Raw genomic sequence first — 17,753 nt, forward strand, 5'->3', positions numbered from 1 at the left:
TTCTCCTGCCTCAGGCTCCCAAGCAGGTGGGGTTACAGTTGTGCCAACCACACCTGGCTAATTTTTTGTATTTTTAGTAGAGACAGGGTTTCACCACATTAGCCAGGCTGGTCTCAAACTCCTGACCGCAGATGATCTGCCAGTCTTGGCCTCCCAGAGTACTGGGATTACAGGCATGAGCCACCATGCCTGGCCTGTTTCAATAGCTTCTAATCCCACATTGAGCAACAGCCCAGTAGGACATAATTCACTGAATGAGTAAAGGTATAAGTAACTCTACAGGCATTAATATTCCTTACAAATGAGTAAACCTGATAATTTAACTTATTAGGAACAGCGGAATTCAGTGAGATATGTAATTTCAGAAATCATTTATAAACAAATAGTTTCTCTGCCTCAATTTCTGCTGATAGAATGAGTATCTCAAAGCCCAACCTTTGCTACAATACCAGGAATTACCACTTACGCATTTTCTTCATCAAAGTTGGCCCGTTTAGATCCAATTTTGTAGAAAGAAGGGAGCTGTGGTGGAGCTGACTTTCCAAATCCAGAAGAAGAACTGGTTGCCCCAAAGGCACTGTGGGACTGCTGTGGGAGTTTGGGTTCCTCCTTTTTCCCAGCACTGATGGCAAAACCTCCAAAGCCAAATCCCCGCTTAGTGCCAGGACCACCTTTATTCCAGTTCATGGTGCCAATGACTGACCTGTTAGGAGTAAGATACACAAATATAAATTTAACTTTAAAAAGTGTGTATAGCCCCACTGAGTTGTATGTCTCTTCCAATCTTCACCTAAAATTTTAAACTTTAGCTTCTCAATTGAAACTATAACACTGTAGCCAGGAGAGTGGCCCAGGCCTGTAGTGCCAACTACTTGGGAGGCTTAGGCAGGAGGACTACTTGAGCCCAGGAGTACCAGGTTACACGGAGTTACGATCACACAACTGCACTCAAGCCTGAGCGACAGAGAGAGATTCTGTCTCTTTTCACATTAAAAAAAAAGGAAAAAGAAAATCCCATCAGTCTTATTAAGAGATTCATTTCCAGCCCAGTTACTTATGAGGCTGAGGCAGGGAAATTGCTTGAATCCAGGAGTTCAAGGTTACAGTGTGCTATGATCCTGCCTGTGAATAGCCACTGTATTTCAGCCTGGGCAACATAGTGAAATTTTGTCTCTTAAAAAAACAAAAACCACAAACGTTGACATTGTATTTCAGTTAAACACTATGCTAGCCTCAACAAATGATTACATTTTCTAAAACACTGAAGAAATTGTTATTCATTTGATTGGGATCTCAATGTAAACAGGAATGCAGTATTTAATATAATCACACTGAAAGGATTTGCCTGCTAATTAACATCTTATTAAACTGACAAAAATACTTATAAGAAAATATATTTTTGGGAATCTGATATGTGCTAGGCATTGTGTTGGGCCACTGGAGATTTGAAAAGACTGAATGTCTTCATCCTTATAAGAAAGACCTAGGTGCTATCAGCAAGACTGTCCCAAAACTAGGAATTATCCTCTGGTAATGACATCTGGAAAAAAATCAAGGAATCAAAACTTAAAAGATCAGTTATTTGTAGACATTAACTGTGTATTCATGTCTTAAGGAAGCATACTATGAACCATTGAACAATTGCCCACTAGGAACATTATCCAGGAAGAAAACATGATTCATTGTCATCAACATGTTGCCTGAAGTATTCAGTTAGGCCGTGGTTAAAAATTACAAACAGGCTGGGCGCGGTGGCTTAAGCCTGTAATCCCAGCACTTTGGGAGGCCGAGGCGGGTGGATCACGAGGTCAAGAGATCGAGACCATCCTGGTCAACATGGTGAAACCCCATCTCTACTAAAAATACAAAAAATTAGCTGGGCATGGTGGTGTGTGCCTGTAATCCCAGCTACTCAGGAGGCTGAGGCAGGAGAATTGCCTGAACCCAGGAGGCGGAGGTTGCGGTGAGCCGAGATCGCGCCATTGCACTCCAGCCTGGGTAACATGAGTGAAACTCCGTCTCAAAAAAAAAAAAAAAAAAAAAAAAAAAAAAAATTACAAACAAATGTCTTGTGCATTGATAAAATCACTTTACAAACAACACCTTACATCACTCTTGGCTCCAAAACACATTTTTTTTTTTTTCCTGAAAATAGAACAGGGTCAAGGGCTCTGTGCGGTGGCTCACATCTGCAATCTCAGGACTTTGGGCGGCTGAGGCCGGCAGATCACCTAAGGTCGAAAGTTTGGGACCAGTTTGACCAACATGGAGAAACCCTGTATCTACTAAAAATACAAAATTAGCCAGGCGTGGTGGCACATGCCTGTAATCCCAGATACTCGGGAGGCTGAGGCAGGAGAATCACTTGAACCCGGGAGGCAGAGGTTACACTGAGCCAAGATTTCACCATTGTACTCCAGCCTGGGCAACAAGAGTGAAACTTGGTCTCAAAAACAAAAACAAAACAGGGTCTCATGATGTTGCCTAGGCTGGTCTCAAACTCCTAGCCTCAAGAGATCCCCTTCTCACCTCTTCCTCCCTAACTGCTGGCATTACAGGCACAAACCACTGCACCTGGCCCAAAAAACATGTTTGTGTGTGTGTGTGTGTGTGGTTTTTTTTTTGCGACAGAATCTCAATCTGTCACCCAGCCTGGAGTGCAGCAGCACAATCTCAGCTTGCTGCAACGTCTGCCTCCGAGTTCAAGAGATTCTCATGTCTCAGCTTCCTGGGTAGCTGGGATTATAAGCATGTGCCACCACATCTAGCTAATATTATGAATTTTATTAGAGATAGGGTTTCGTTACGTTGGCCAGGCTGGTCTATAACTCCTGGCCTCAAGTGATTCACCCACCTCAGACTCCCAAATCGCTGGGATTACAGGCATGAGCCCCTGCACATGGCCCCCAAAAATCTTTTTAATGATACAAGTTATCTAAGTTTTACAGAAAAGCAGAAAGTGAAAAAGAAAAAAATTTAAAAACACCTGAAATTTCCTCTCCCAGATATGCGGTTTTGTTCTATCTTTTGCTACTTTTTCTATGAATATGTGCACAAGCACATATGCGCACGCGCGCGCGCGCGCACACACACACACACACACACACACACACACACACAGAAACCATACTGTACATATTATTTTAGTCACTGATTTCTTCACCTAAGGATACACTGTGATACTGTTTAATGTGAATAGATATCTATTTCTTCACTACTTTACTTATAATACTAATAACATTATAATGTTGCAAAACACATCATTATAGGTACATCTTTGTGCATACCTTCCATTATTTCCTTAGGAACAAGTTTTAAAATGCAATTGCTCAAAGGAAAACGCATTCTAAGTTTTAAAAACATGTTTTTTGAGACAAGTTTTTGCTGTCACCCAGGATGCAGTATAGTGCTCTGATCACAGCTCACTGTAACCATGAACTCCTGGGCTCAAGTCATCTTCCCACCTCAGTCTCCTGAGTAGCTGGGACTACAAACGTGAGCCACCATGCCTGGCTTTTTATTTTCTTTTAATTTTTTTGTGGTCTCACTATGTTGCCTAGGCATAGGCAACTCCTGGCCTCAAGCAGTCCTCCTGCCTCAGTCTCCCAAAGCACTGGGATTAACAGGTATGAGCCACACCACCTTGCCTGGCCTAATAATTTTAATTACTACTTACGTTTATGAAAAAGTATCCATTACACATTGAGTAAAATAAGTAAGGGCATAAAACAAGGTGAGTAGTATGATTCTATTTATGTAAAAACCATGAGTTACACATACAGGGACAGCTGAAAGGTTATCAAAATGTTAACGGCAGTTATTTGATTTCTACTTTGTTTACCATTAGTAAGAAAAATTAAAATGTTTAATTTCCCCTAGCTTTGAAGCCAGTGTGAGAAAAAAATTCCAGAAACTGTTTATTATAGTAACATTGTCGAAGAGATCAGAAACATGCACTGTTCTATGCCCCCTGTCTATATATACCTTATAGGTTTTGTTCAACTCCTATTATATACAGTACTTAGTTCCTTGCTTAGTATTATACACAGCACTTAGTTGCTTGCTTAGTATTACATTTTTTTTGAAATGGAGTTTTACTCTGTTGCCCAGGCTGGAGTGCAGTGGTGCAATCTTGGCTCACTGCAACCTCTGCATCCCTGATTCAAGCCATTCTCCTGTCTCAGCCTCCTGAGTAGCTGAGATTACAGGCATACATTACCACACTCAGCTAATGTTCTGTATTTTCAGTAGAGGCAGGGTTTCACTACTTTGGCCAGGCTGGTCTTGAACTCCTGACCTCAAGCGATCAGCCCAGCCTCCCGGAGTGCTGGGATTACAGGCGTGAGTCATAGCCCCAATCTGCTTGGTATTAAACTTGAATTACACCATGTCGACTTCCACTTAGACCCTTAACTCCAGATAGAAACGTCTTTACTCATTTTGGATCTCTTTCTGTAACAGTGATAATGACTAAAGTAAGTAGTTAAGTACTAGTTTACTTAAACTTCATCTCCTGTTCTCTTTAGGAATCCCATACGGAAATTCTTTCAGTCAGGAAATAAACATAATTCCAGTGCAATGAAATTTAGTAAGAATCTTTACAAGCAAGAAAATCTTAGCATCTGATAATGTTTTTAAACTAATCTATAAGACTATCTTTACAAGGGCTTTCCTAAGCAACAAAAATAATGGGCTCAACTTTAATCTCATTTTTCCTACAGTATATAATGTATAACGAGGAGCTAATAAATAAGACATAAGGATGAGAAGACAGTCAAAGAAAGGATAGTGAAAAGATATTTACATTCAGGTGAATTTTTAAGAATCACACAATCTCCTAGCAGGAAAACTTTTAATAGTTTACTGAAAGCTTGCTGAGGAAGGACAGTCATACATGAAAGATACAGTCCCTATTCTCAAGGAGTTAGACAGTGTAGTTTGAGGCAGCTGAAAACAACATGATGCATTCTAACAGGTATAGTATACAAAGTGGATTCACTGGCGGTCCATGAGTGGGAGCAAAGGCACAGAAGTCTTCTGGGAGATGACATGTTAAATTTTGAAATCTCAAGAGGCATTAGATCAGAGAAGCATTAAAGAAGGACATTTCAGATGGAAGTATCTGTTAAGTACTACCACAGAGAACAGGTAATAAAGTTCAGTGAAGCTAGAGTTCAGTAGGACATTTGAGAAATTTGCACGACACATGTTCAAAAAGACAGGGTCAAGATGAACAGCTTAGGAGGCTTTGCTAACGAAGTACCATACAAAACTGCATTCTGACAGCTACAAGGAAATATTAATTTTACACAGAAGAGAAATTTTCAGATCAGCGTTTTTGAAAGACAGAATGAGAGATACCCATGGAAGAGGCAAGGAAAGTAGTTAGGAGGCTGTTTCAGCAATAAAGACATAAAGTAACAAAATCCTGAACAAAGAAAGTACCTGTTAGAACAGAGAAACGGGGGATAGATCTGAATTATTTATTTAGATATCTATGAGGGAAGACCAAATAGGATTGGGTGACCAGCAACTAACTGGTGTGGAAGCTAAGGGAGAAGAGTCTAGAATAACTTTAGAAGTTTCTGGCTTTAAAGATTGGGTGGGCCGAGAACAGTGGCTCATGCCTGTAATCCCAGCACTTTGAGAGGCCGAGGCAGGTGGATCATGAGGTCAGGAGATCAAGACCATCCTGGCTAACATGGTGAAACCCTATCTCTACTAAAAATACAAAAAATTAGCCAGGCATGGTGGTATGTGCCTGTAGTCCCAGTTACTTGGGAGGCTGAGGCAGAAGAATCCCTTGAACCTAGGAACCGGAGGTTGCAGTGAGCCAAGATCATGCCACTCCATTCCAGCCTGGGTGTCAGAGCGAGACTCCATCTCAAAAAAAAAAGGGGGGGGGGGTTGGGTGAATCATGGGGCCACCAATGGCCAATGGAGATGGAAACCTAAAAGAGTCAGGCTTGCCAAACCAGGAAGAAGCTGAGTTCAGTATCTATGGGCGAACTAAGGAGAGATGCCAAGTAGGATCAGTAACTGCAGAGAGGGGTCTGGAGTAGAACTATAAATTTGATGTAAGACATTTGCATTTGACGTTACTGATGCAAATAAATAAGCTAGCAGAGAGACCATGCAGAGTGAGAGAAAAGGTAACAAAATTCTTTCCACCGTCCCCAGGTGGAGTCTTGCTCTGTTGCCCACAGCTGGAGTGCAATGGCGCAATCTCGGCTCACTGCAACCTCTGCCTCCCGGGTTCAAGCAACTCTCCTGCCTCAGCCTTCCGGGTAGCTGGGATTACAGACACCTGCCACCATGCCTGGGGAATTTTTGTATTTTTAGTAGAGATGAGGTTTTACCATGTTGGCCAGGCTGGTCTCAAACTCCTGATCTCATGATTTACCTGCCTCGGCCTCCCAAAGTGCTGGGATTACAGGCGCGAACCACCGCGCCCAGCCGGTAAGACAACTCTTAATGTGTATCACTATTTAGGAATGGGCAGAAAAAGAGAAGCTTACGTGGAAACTTCAGATGGAACAGGGATGAAGGAGGGGAGAGAAATAAAGAGAAGAGAGGGAAGGATGGAAGGGGAGACAAGAGGAAGAACATGGGTAAGGAGAGAGAAGCTCTACGGGCAGAAAACTAAAGTCAGGTAAGTTAAGAACTAAAATGCTTCTGTTGTACATGTAACCAGGAGTCTTCGGTGAAAGCAGTTTCAATACAGCAGTAGTGAAAGCAGTTTCAATAGAGCAGTAGAGGCAGGGGTGAGGAGTGCCCAGCAAGTAAGTGGCAGAGGATGAAGACTAGATGAAGAAGAGTCAAGAATACTTTGTAGGCTGTTTACCAATGACAGGAAAAAAAAAAAGTGAAGCATTAACTACAGAAATTATTTTTTAAAGAAACATATATATGTTTATATGCTAAAGGAGAAAAATCAATAAAGTTAGAAAAACTGAAGATGCAAGATGACAGAAAAAAATCATAGGATTTCCAGAGAAGACCAGACATGATCAAAACTTTTAACAACAGGAGTAACTCACTCTTCCCCTAAAACTAGAGGGAAGGAGCAAAAAGAACAAGAACGAATATGAATCAGCCCTACTAAATAATCAAAAGGTTCGTATTACAAAAGCAGCAAATCAACTCCTACCACAAACAGGCAGGCAGTGAGATCTCGGGCAGGCAGGTAAGGGGTGCTTAATGGCTCTCAGACTCAGCAAGATGTAAAAGCAATCCTTTCTCTAGCTCATCTAGAACACACAGCCCATTTCCTCTCAATTACTGCCTCTAGGAAGGCCAACCAATTGTGCTTTCTACCTACGCCACTGAGTAGACTATTAGCTCCATGAGAGCAAGGACTTTGCTCAATTTACCCAACATTATATCGCTGGTGTCTATGTAGCACTCAAAAAAATCTGTTCAATGAATAAATACGATGTATTGAAACTCTCCAAAATTCATCTCAGTATTTGTGAAAAATGTCTTTCATTACTAAAAAATCTTCTTATTTAGCTACCACTCTTCCTGATTAAATTTAAGCCAGATCATCCTCAATATATCATAACTTAGTCTCTTGACAACAGTTTTTCCTACTATTAAACCATTAGCCATGCAGGGTACATGGCTACTGAACCTTGACAATCACAGAGGTTTGTGGGAGGACAGCTAATAGAAGAAGCAAAAGATTGCCACCCAAATTTCTATTTGGTCACTAAAAAAATAAAACAGCCAGATGCAGTGGCTTATGCCTATATTCCCAGTACTTTGGGAAGCAGGAAGAGGACTTGAGGCCAGGAGTTTGAGACCAGCCTGGGGAACACAGCAAGACTCCATCTCTACCAAGAAAAAAAAAATCAAAAAGAAAAAAAAAAGAGATACCTAGAATAGTCAAGCTCAGAGACACAGAGTAGAAGAGTGTTTGCCAGAGGCAGGGGGGAGGGGCGAATGCGGTGTTATCGTTTAATGGGTATAGAATTTCAGTTTTACAAGATGAAAAGTGTTCTGTGGCTAGATGGTGGTGATGGTAGCAAAAGAAGAAAAAAAAATAAGGCCCGGCACAGTTGCTCACAACTGCAATCCCAGCACTTTGGGAAGCCGAGGCAGGATGACTTGAGCTCAGGAGTTTGAGACCAGCCTGGGCAACAACACAAAACCTGGTTTCTACAAAAAATACAAAAATTAGCCAGGTGTGGAGGTGTGCACCTGCAGTCCCAGCTACTTGGGAGGTTGAGGTGGGAGGATGGCCTAAGCCCAGGAGGCAGAGGTTGCAGTGAGCTGAGATCATGCCACTGCACTCCAGCCTGGGCAGACTCTGTCTGGAAAAAAATAATAATGATAATGGACATACTTACTGTCGCTGACATGTCTTTTATAATAAAATAAATAAAACCAGGAAATGAGTACACATATTTTTAGGTTGTTATTTTAAACAAATTATGAGGGAGCAATATGCTATCTAGGCCCCAGTTTCTAAAATACAAACACACTTGTGAAAATGCAACTGCATTTTTTAATTTTTTCTCTTAAGAAAGAATTTCTTCATTTCCTGCTGGGGTGCCAAAAAAAAAAAAAATTTAAAAAAGAATCCAAATTAAATACCTAATTTGAAAAGAATTAGCTGTATACTAGAGTCACAAATAAAGTTTAATGTGCATTTGCTTAAAAGAGAACCATCTAAGTTGGTTCGTAGTAATAACATCCATTGTTTTTTACTGACCAGTAACCACTAATGATTTTGTTATGTGCCCAGTAGCCTTTCCATCTCCACCTTCACTATTGCGATTATTTCCTAAAAAATCTTTCTGATTATTATCCAGCTCCCACAGCACTACTAGAGTGATCACTAAGTCAAAATATACTGAGGGCCTATTTTGTGCCAGTAACTGCTCTAAGGTGCTAAGGATACAGTAATGGAATCAGACACAGCCCCAGCACTCAGGGAGCACACAGTCTGGCCCAGGAGAGAGAAAAACTAAATCATGTAATCACAGGTAGCAAAAGTGCTATGAAAGGAAAGCAAGCAGGTAAGAGGCAAGCTATTAGAGACTTAAGTCAGGAAAGGCCTCTCTGAGATGAATGACATTTCACAGGTAATCCTCCCCCAACAACTCTACTGTCCCAAGAATGTCTGTTTTTATTGGAAAATAATGGCAATGTACATCCAGATGCTTCATCGAAAACCAGCAAATCTTCTATAGTCTATGAGAAGTGATTCTATGTAATAAAGTATAAAATGATGAAGTAACAGTGAAACATACAGTGAAAAGAGAAAATGAAGTTTTACCTCCTTTGGTAGAGTAGCATAGTGTGTGTTAATACTGTGGAACTAGAAAAAGTCTCACAGAAGGGAGGTCAGTATTCAGATGCTTATCGAAAACCCTTTCCAAGTTCTCCTAGAACACATGTTTCTGACTCTGTCACTCTCTTCAATTCCATAGCTCTCCACAGTTAATCATGCTGGAATGAGACCCTCCACTGTGGCAACAAACTACCATTCATATTTCCCAAGGGCTCTCCACACGTACTGGTTTCCAAGAAAACAAGCACTTTGGTGAATGCTCTTCCCTCTACCTGGATTCCATCCCCATCAAATCTCTTTCCTATAAAGTTTAAGTACCTACCAAAGTCCTATCCTTCAAAGCCCATCTCAAATACCAACTCCTAAAGACATGAATATGATTTCTCCAGAGAAAGGGCATCTCCTTCCACAAACTCCCTTTCCAGTCCAATTCATTGTAGGATTCATGGTGGAAAAAAACAGGGTTATTCATTTTTCTCTCTTATTGAAACAGTATGTTTTCAATATTAGATACTCATTTATTCAATATGTAAAAGACTAAAGGAGATCTACAACTAGGTTGAGGAGAGAGATTCAAGATGGCATGAAGTCCTATTCAGTATGGTTCTAGGCACTAAATGCTATGTCTGGCTGGGTGAGGTGGCTCACACCTGTAATCCTCGCCCTTTGGGAGGCCAAGGTGGGAGGATCACTTAAGGCCAGGAGTTAGAGACCAGCCTGGGCAACACAGCAAGATCCTGTCTTTACCAAAAAAAAAATTAAAAATTAGCCAGGCATGGTAGCACACGCCTGTAATCCCAGCTGGTCAGGAGGCTGAGGCAAGAGGATTGCTTGAACCCAGGAGTTCCAGGTTACAGTAAGCTGATTGCACCACTGCACTCTAACCTGGGCAACAAAGCAAGATGCTGTCCTGAAAAAATAAATAAAACGCTGTGGTTTTGTAGGAAATCTTAACAGAAAAGTAAAGTAGCACAGGCTATGTGTATATCTTTGCTAATAACTTGATATGAACCCCAGGGAAGTTGTTTAGCTTCTCTGGGTTTAGTTTCCTCATCTATAAAATGGTGAGAGGCTGTGTGTGGTGGCTCATGCCTGTAATCTCAGTACTTTGGGAGGCTGAGGCAGGCGGATCACTTGAGCTCATGAGTTCAAGACCAGCCTGGGCAACACAGTGAGACACCACTACACACACAAAAAAAGATGAGACTATCACCTACTTATCACAAGGGTTGGTGTGAAAAATTAAGTTCATACACAATAATGTACTTGTTCAATATGTTAGCTGCCATCGTGTTTTTCATTATTATTTACATTATTTCTGAAGAAGCAATTTCTACATTGATAAATTGAGAATATCAGACTTCTTTCAACTCAGATATGGAACACCTAAGTGCCACAAGAACACTGAAGATGGCCAGGTGTCATGGCTCACGCCTGTAATCCCAGCACTTTGGGAGGCCAAGGCGGGTAGATCACGAGGTCAGGAGTTCAAGACCAGACTGGCCAAGATGGTGAAACCCCATCTGTACTAAAAATACAAAAAATTAGACAGGCATGGTGACGGGTGCCTATAATCCCAGTTACTCATGAGGCGGAGGCAGAGAATTGCTTGAGCCCCAGAGGTGGAGGCTGCAGTGAGCCAAGATCCCACCACTACACTCTAGCCTGGCGAAAGAGCGAGGCTCCTCAAAAAAAAAAAAACACTGAAGATGTCAGAGATCACCACGAGCTAACAATCAGGGATAAGCTTCATAAGAGAGCCAGAAGGCAGGCTAGGCAAAGAAAGATGCAAGCTGGGTAGAGATGTGCAGAGGAAGACATTCTAGGGAGAAAGACTGGACTAGCGAAGACTACGAAGTGAGAATGAATGTGAAACGTGCTTATAAAGGAAGACAATTTAGCTGGTTTGTGTTTTTGGCAATGGTGGAAAATAAGATATGATCTAAATGACTTGAAATATAGTAGACTAAAAACAACTGATTATATAAACCACATTATCACTGTATTTTTGGAAGTGGAAGGAAGAGTTCTAGTAAAAGTGATTAGCATCTACTCTACATAATACCTTGAGAGTATCTCACACACTATAAACAGGTCAGTTCTTTAATGAGAATCTATACAAAAACTCAAGAATTTAATCACACTCTTCTAAACTAAATATAAGTAAATGCTGGGTTATGGTTATTTTAGAAGCATCCCTTCTCTTTTGTCAGCTTAAACAGAGTTGATTAAATGACTATCAATGTAACAAAACACAAATTTAAACAATTGCACTCCTCTCTTACATTAAATTTTCACAATATAAATCAGATCATATCATTCCTCTGATGGAAACCCTCACATCCTTCCTGTCCAAGTAACAGCGTAAAAGGCTCTGGTTGTTCTGCACTCCTTTCCCTCCATTCTTCCCTGACCTTATCTCCTATTACTCCCTCGCCTCACAGTGCTCCAAACACGTTGGTCTTCACACTCTTAAGGTGCCAGCTTTGTCCTCCTCAAGGCTTTTATGTTGATTATTTCCTAGCTTGGAACGTTCTTTTCCCCAGATAAACATAGGGCTCACTCCTCCTTCTAGTCCCCTTCAATATCGGCTAGACTGTCCAAACTTCCCTGACCACTTTATTGCAAATTCCAACAACACGTCCCGATACCCCTTTCCAGTTTTCTTTCTTTTTCCTAAGGTACTGGTCATCTTTTAACATTCAGTATAATTTACATATTTGTTTGCCTCTCCTCCCGCTACTAGAAAGTTAAGTTTCACAAAGGCGGGGGTCTAACACCTATTCCAGCACCTAGAACGGCGTTAGAGAACAGGCATCAACGAAAATATAGCTTGAATGAATGAACTGCACATTAGGCTACACAATGCCTCTTCTAGGTACAGAAAGATACATTTTTTTCTTCAGCTCTCAAAGTCTAAAAGCTAATTTTTGTACGAAACACTCATTGCTCACCTCCTATGTGCCAGAACCGGGCATGGCTCTGCAAAGTGATTTAAGACATAGTCCCTGCCCTTTAGGAAGACCTGGGTGTGTATATGAGGGAGGACAGAAACAGAAACATCATTTACAAAAAGAATATACAGGGAAGCCACAGGAAATTGGATAACTGCCTACAGGAGTGGGGACAAGAGGGAAATTCTCAGTGACGAAAATACAATTCCCCAAAACTCTCGACAGCTTCTATGTTTTTGATGTACATGTTTGCAACTCCACATAAATTATTCATTCACATCAGATAGGTTCTCAACTAGGCCGCAAAAAAGTTTGTGACTACAGTGATGCTAATCATCGCCCTACTCAAGGCTGTACAAAGATCATCGCCTATGTCTTTTCACTCTTCTCATTTGGCAGCTTTTGCCTATCAGGACCCCAGATTCAGAGGCCTGCAACTCCCAAGCGCTGCCTCCTTGGATCAGAATTCTCCCCGCGCTATCCCTGCCTCGGAGCCGGGCACCCTGCAAATCCCTTTCCTAGGCAAGCAGGCGCCGCCAACTGGGCCTCGGTTAAGACTTGCGAGGGGTCTACGGCCATACCACCCTGAACGCGCCCGATCTCGTCTGATCTCGGAAGCTAAGCAGGGTCGGGCCTGGTTAGTACTTGGATGGAAGACTTGCGAGGGAAGCGGGAGCCGTGGGAGGGCGACGCGGCTAGGAAGGAGCTCTCCAGGCCTCAGCTCGCGTTCCCACCCCTTCCTGGCACTCCTGCCGCCAGTGCATGGAGGCTCTCCCGACTCTTTGTTAAGCGAGGCCGCCGATCCTCAGCCCTCGCTAGGCCCAACAGTTGCCTCCAGTGCCCCCAAGGGCTAGCGGCCCTGAGTCCAGAACCCCCACGCACAAACCTGCTGCTATGGCTGCAGCGGGAGCTACTACCACCGCCGGCGCGGAGAGAATCCTGCGACCCAAAGTACGCGCTGTCCCGGCCAGGTCCCGCCGCGTTCCTCCCTCTCCACCCCTTTCGCCGCCGCCGCCGCCGCCGCCGCCGCCACCGCCACCGCCTCTCGGCCCGTTGCTGGAGGGGGGAGGGGAAGAAAACCTGACATGCGCAATGAGGGGTGCGCGGGCCAAAGGGCGGGGCGGAGGCTACGGCTCCCGGAAGGCGCCTGACCTTAAAGCTCCAGAACGCCTCACAGGCTCCTCAGATACTCTGACAGGAAACTGCAGTTGGGTGGACAGTGTTCATGACCTGTCTAGAAAGTCGGTCTGGGAATGAAGACAAAGTGAAGAAAAAGTGGCGTCAGGGGGCTGGCCGAAAACCCCAACATAAAACGGGTTGGGCAGAAACCACATTTACACGAACATGCCGATCGTTTAAACTCTGGTCCCTAGCAAATACTACTCGAGCGACACTCCTCTGCTTGCCTCTGGCCATGTGGTCCCACGCAGCATGGCCACCTTTAGCTTCCGGAGCACTGGTTCAGTGTGACGTCAGCTTGATCTAACCTTAGGGAGGAGGATTGGGATAGGCGAGGACAGTTCCGGCCCAGGGGCGCGGATTATGTAATTTTCCCAGCAGCCCCACTCCGCCTCAGGGGGCGCGGGAGCGGGAGGTCTCGCGCGGTCAGGAGGGCTGCGTCCCGTCCTGCACGCTGCGCGCAGGCGCGGACGAGCCGCTCGAATTCTACGTAACGGACGGCTGGGGCTAAGTGAAGAGAGGTGCGGCGTGACTGGGCTACCGGGTATGGCTGTGTCCTAGAGGCATCCGCGGCAGTAAAACCGCGGCGATCGCGGAGGCGGCGGCCAGGCCGAGAGGCAGGCGGGGCAGGGGTGGCGGACGCAGGGGCGCTGGGCCCGGTTTCGGCCTCAGCCATAGATAGGGAGCGGGCCAGGACGCGTTCGTTGGCGGGGCCGGGTCAGGCCGAGCGGTGACTTCGAATTGCGTGGCCTGTAGCCCGGTCCGGTTTCTCAGCCAACTCTTAAGTCCGGCCGATGGTGACAGGCATCGGTCCCCGCGCCTTCTCTCCTCTCCGGACTTAATTTAAAAAAAACTGTTACCCTTTAAAAATCTCTGTTCACCCTAAGGCCCGCTTTCTGTTGGTATTTTATGGGTTGAGATAATTGCAATGGTTTTGAGGGAACTGCCCTACGGAGCTGTGAGCAAATGATAGCCAGAAGGGCAGAGTTAGAGAAAACCTCCAGTGTGTGCCGCAGGATGACATTAGGATGTATAGATTCTCTCAGGTGGGGAGAAACTAGGCAAGGGGGTTTAATAGAAGCAACAACCTCTGTGGCCAGTCTCTTCCTGGGGGTTTCTAACATGAAATGTGTTTTTATCCAACACATATAAGGAGACAGAGGAAAGACTGCATGATTTCCAGAATACTCGTTCTGGCCGCTGTCAGAAAGGCCTAATCTAAAATGACAACAAGGAATCATGGCCTCACTCAGTCCTCTTTCCTCAAGTCTGGACTCAGTCGCTGAGGAACTATTGGATGAGCTTGCAGAAAATAATCAAGCCAGACTTGTTAGTGCTTGTGCTTTCCTTGGTCTTGTGTTGCTTGATTCAGGAGTCGTAGAGGCTGGGTAACCTGGCAAGGACTTGTGCATTTGAGAAATGAGTTGACAGGTGCAGCAGAGACTTCTGAGACGGAAAGCCAAAGTAAAAATGGCTTGCATAGTTTTAACCTAAATAACCTTGAAGGAGTCCCATTATAGTGCTGAGTTATCTCAGAAGTGTTTCTATGGTGTGAACATTCTAAGTAGAAATTCGATTTGAAATGATCAGATCTTTTGGCAGGCTGTTAATCAAGTTGACTGTTCCAGTGTTAACCTTTAGTTGCTTCTATTTAAAAAAAAAGTTTTAAGAGTGGGATTTGAAAAGGAAAACACTAATCGTGAAATCTTTTAACTTAAAGGGCGTTCATAACACACGGTACAAGGAAGTTACAGCAATTAATATTTATTGAGAGCCTTCTATGTGCCAGGCAGTGTTTTAAAACTTGGTACATGTCTTCTGTAATACTCACTGCAGCCCTAAGAAGCAAGTAGCAAATGGTATCCCTGTTTCATATGTGGAGAACAAGGAATTTTAAGTAATTAGGCTAAGGTCATATTGCTGGTAAATGGTAGAGCTGACAGTTTATTTATTCATTTCTTTATTTTTGAGACAGAATCTCACTCTGTCACCCGGGCTGGAGTGCAGTGTTGCAATCTCAGCTCACTGCAACCTCCACCTCTCAGGTTCAAGCAGTTCTCCTGCCTCAGCCTCCCAAGTAGCTGGGATTACAGGCACCTGCCACTACGCCCAGCTAATTTTTGTATTTTTAGTAGAGGTAGAGTTTCACTATGTTGGCCAGGCTGGTCTCAAACTCCTGACCTCAAATGATCCACCCACCTCAGCCTCCCAAAGTACTGGGATTACAGGCATGGACCACCACGCCCAGCCTAGAGCTGACATTTTAAACCATCTAATTCCACCAAAGTATTTGCTCTTTTTCCATATTTCTTCCACTTTTGACCAAATATCACAACATGAGAACTAGAGAGAAAGCCTAGAAAAACTGAGAGAAACTTTAACAGGTAGTAATTTAGAGGACTGATGACCCTTAGGACTAGTGGAAGTGGAAAATATACATTCCAGAGCTTAAAGACATTAATAAAAGATGGTTAAAGGAAGTTAGGGGTGTTTAGAGACCCCTCCCAAACCTCTTTGAGGTTGGCATTGACAAGGCAGTATGCTTTCCCTTGATGCTAACGTGAAGGATCAACTAGTGTAGACAAGATGTATAGTCCTCTCTTGATATCTGTGGGGGATTGGTTCCAGGACCCCTTGAGAATACCAAAATCCATGGATAGTCAAGTCCTTTATATAAAATGGTGTAGTATTCACATATAACCTGTATATATGTGAATATCCTCCCAAATATTTTAATTATCTCAGATTACTTATAATACCTAATACAATGTCAATGCTATGTAAATAATTGTTATACTATAATTTTTATTTTTTAATTGTATTTTTTAAATTGTTTCCCCCTCCACAAATATGTTCAATCAATCTGTGGTTGGTTGAATCCACAGATGTGGAACCCATGGATAGGGCCTATTGTACTGTTGTCCTATCCTTTATGGCAATTCTCAAAATCATTTATACCTTTCAAATTTTATGAACTTTAATCCTGAGAGCATTTAATTTCTTTTTTCTCTTTCTTTTTTTTTTTTTTTTGACAGAGTCTCACTCTGTTGCCCAGGCTGGAGTACAGTGGCACGATCTTGGCTCACAGCAACTTCCATTTCCTGGGTTCAAGTGATTCTCCTGCCTCCGCCCCCTTAGTAGCTGGGATTACAGGCGCATGCCACCACGGCCCGGCTAACTTTTGCATTTTTAATAGAAATGGGGTTTCACCATGTTAGCCAGGCTGGTCTCGAGCTTCTGACCTCATGATCCACCTGCCTCAGCCTCCCAAAGTTCTGGAATTACAGGCATGAGCCACCACACGCGGCCTTCTTTTTCCTTTCTTTTTGTTTTTGGAGTCTCAGCTCTGTCATCCAGGCTGGAGTGCTTATGATCTTGACTCACTGCAATACTACCACCTCCCAAGTTCAAGCAATTTTCCCGCCTCAGCCTCCTAAGTAGCTGGGATTACAGGCGTGCCTGGCTAAATTTTTTTGTATTTTTAGTAGAGTTGGGGCTTCACCATGTTAGCCAAGCCGGTCTCGAACTCCTGAATTCAGCTTATCTGCTCACATCAGCCTCCCAAAGTGCTGAGATTACAGGTATGAGCCACTGCACCAGGCCTTTAGGAGCATTTAATTCCTTGAGTATCCATGGATTGCAAGGTATTGGACAATAACCTTTGATATTAAACTGATTTCTTTAAGAAGTGTCAGTGCTATAAATGAGATTTAGAATATTTACCTTCCCAGAGCACCTTTAAAAAGTAGTACATACTTACCTTTGCCATACTCTCATCTCTGTTAGTACTCAACTCCCTGAATTATGGCTTACATCCTTACCACTTCCCTAAAGTCTCCAATAATGATTTCATCATGACCTGGCCCCTGAAGGCCTTTCCAGCTTCTTTTCTTCCACCTGAATCTACAAAGCAAATGCCCTATCATAACAGGCTCCTAAAATATGCTATTTCAGGCCTCCATACCACACCTGTTCCTCAGTCTGCAATGCCTCTTTTCGATTGACAGAAGTATAGCATAGAAAAAAAAATTAGGCTGGACACGGTGGCTCATGTCTATAATCCCAGCACTTTGGGAGGCCAAGGCAGGCAGATTGCCTGAGGTCAGGAGTTTGAGATCAACCTGGCAAACATGGTAAAGCCCCACCTCTACTAAAACTACAAAAAAATTAGCTGGGCGTGGTAGTGAGCACCTGTAATCCCAGCTACTAGGGAGGCTGAGACAGAAGAATTGCTCGAACCCAGGAAGCAGAGGTTGTAGTGACCTGAGATCACGCCACTGTACTTGAACCTGGGCAACAGAGCGAGACTCTGCCTCAAAAAA

General features: G+C 43.4%; 2 protein-coding genes and 1 pseudogene across 4 annotated transcripts in view; 2 read left to right on the forward strand and 1 right to left on the reverse strand.

Moving 5' to 3' along the window:
- DDX42 (DEAD-box helicase 42) overlaps positions 1-13,693 on the reverse strand; it is a 45,796-nt gene extending 32,103 nt beyond the window's left edge. Inside the window, exons 1-2 of one of the 2 annotated variants that reach the window (XM_037745956.1) lie at positions 13,405-13,693; positions 467-703 (exon numbers count right to left, since the gene is read on the reverse strand). The gene's annotated coding sequence lies outside the window, so the exon portion shown is untranslated. Of the gene's footprint in view, positions 1-466; positions 704-13,138; positions 13,327-13,404 lie in introns of those variants that run through there. The other variant, XM_017549173.2, reaches the window with a different exon arrangement.
- Positions 12,820-12,937, forward strand: LOC119474204 (annotated as a pseudogene).
- Positions 13,694-13,878: 185 nt separating the features above from the next.
- The window catches only part of CCDC47 (coiled-coil domain containing 47), a 24,207-nt gene continuing 20,332 nt past the window's right edge, over positions 13,879-17,753 (forward strand). Inside the window, exon 1 of one of the 2 annotated variants that reach the window (XM_017549183.2) lies at positions 13,879-13,975. The gene's annotated coding sequence lies outside the window, so the exon portion shown is untranslated. Of the gene's footprint in view, positions 14,107-17,753 lie in introns of both variants that reach the window. The other variant, XM_017549182.2, reaches the window with a different exon arrangement.

Source organism: Cebus imitator, unplaced genomic scaffold (genome assembly GCF_001604975.1).
Source record: "Cebus imitator isolate Cc_AM_T3 unplaced genomic scaffold, Cebus_imitator-1.0 Scaffold217, whole genome shotgun sequence".
Lineage (NCBI taxonomy): Eukaryota > Metazoa > Chordata > Mammalia > Primates > Cebidae > Cebus > Cebus imitator.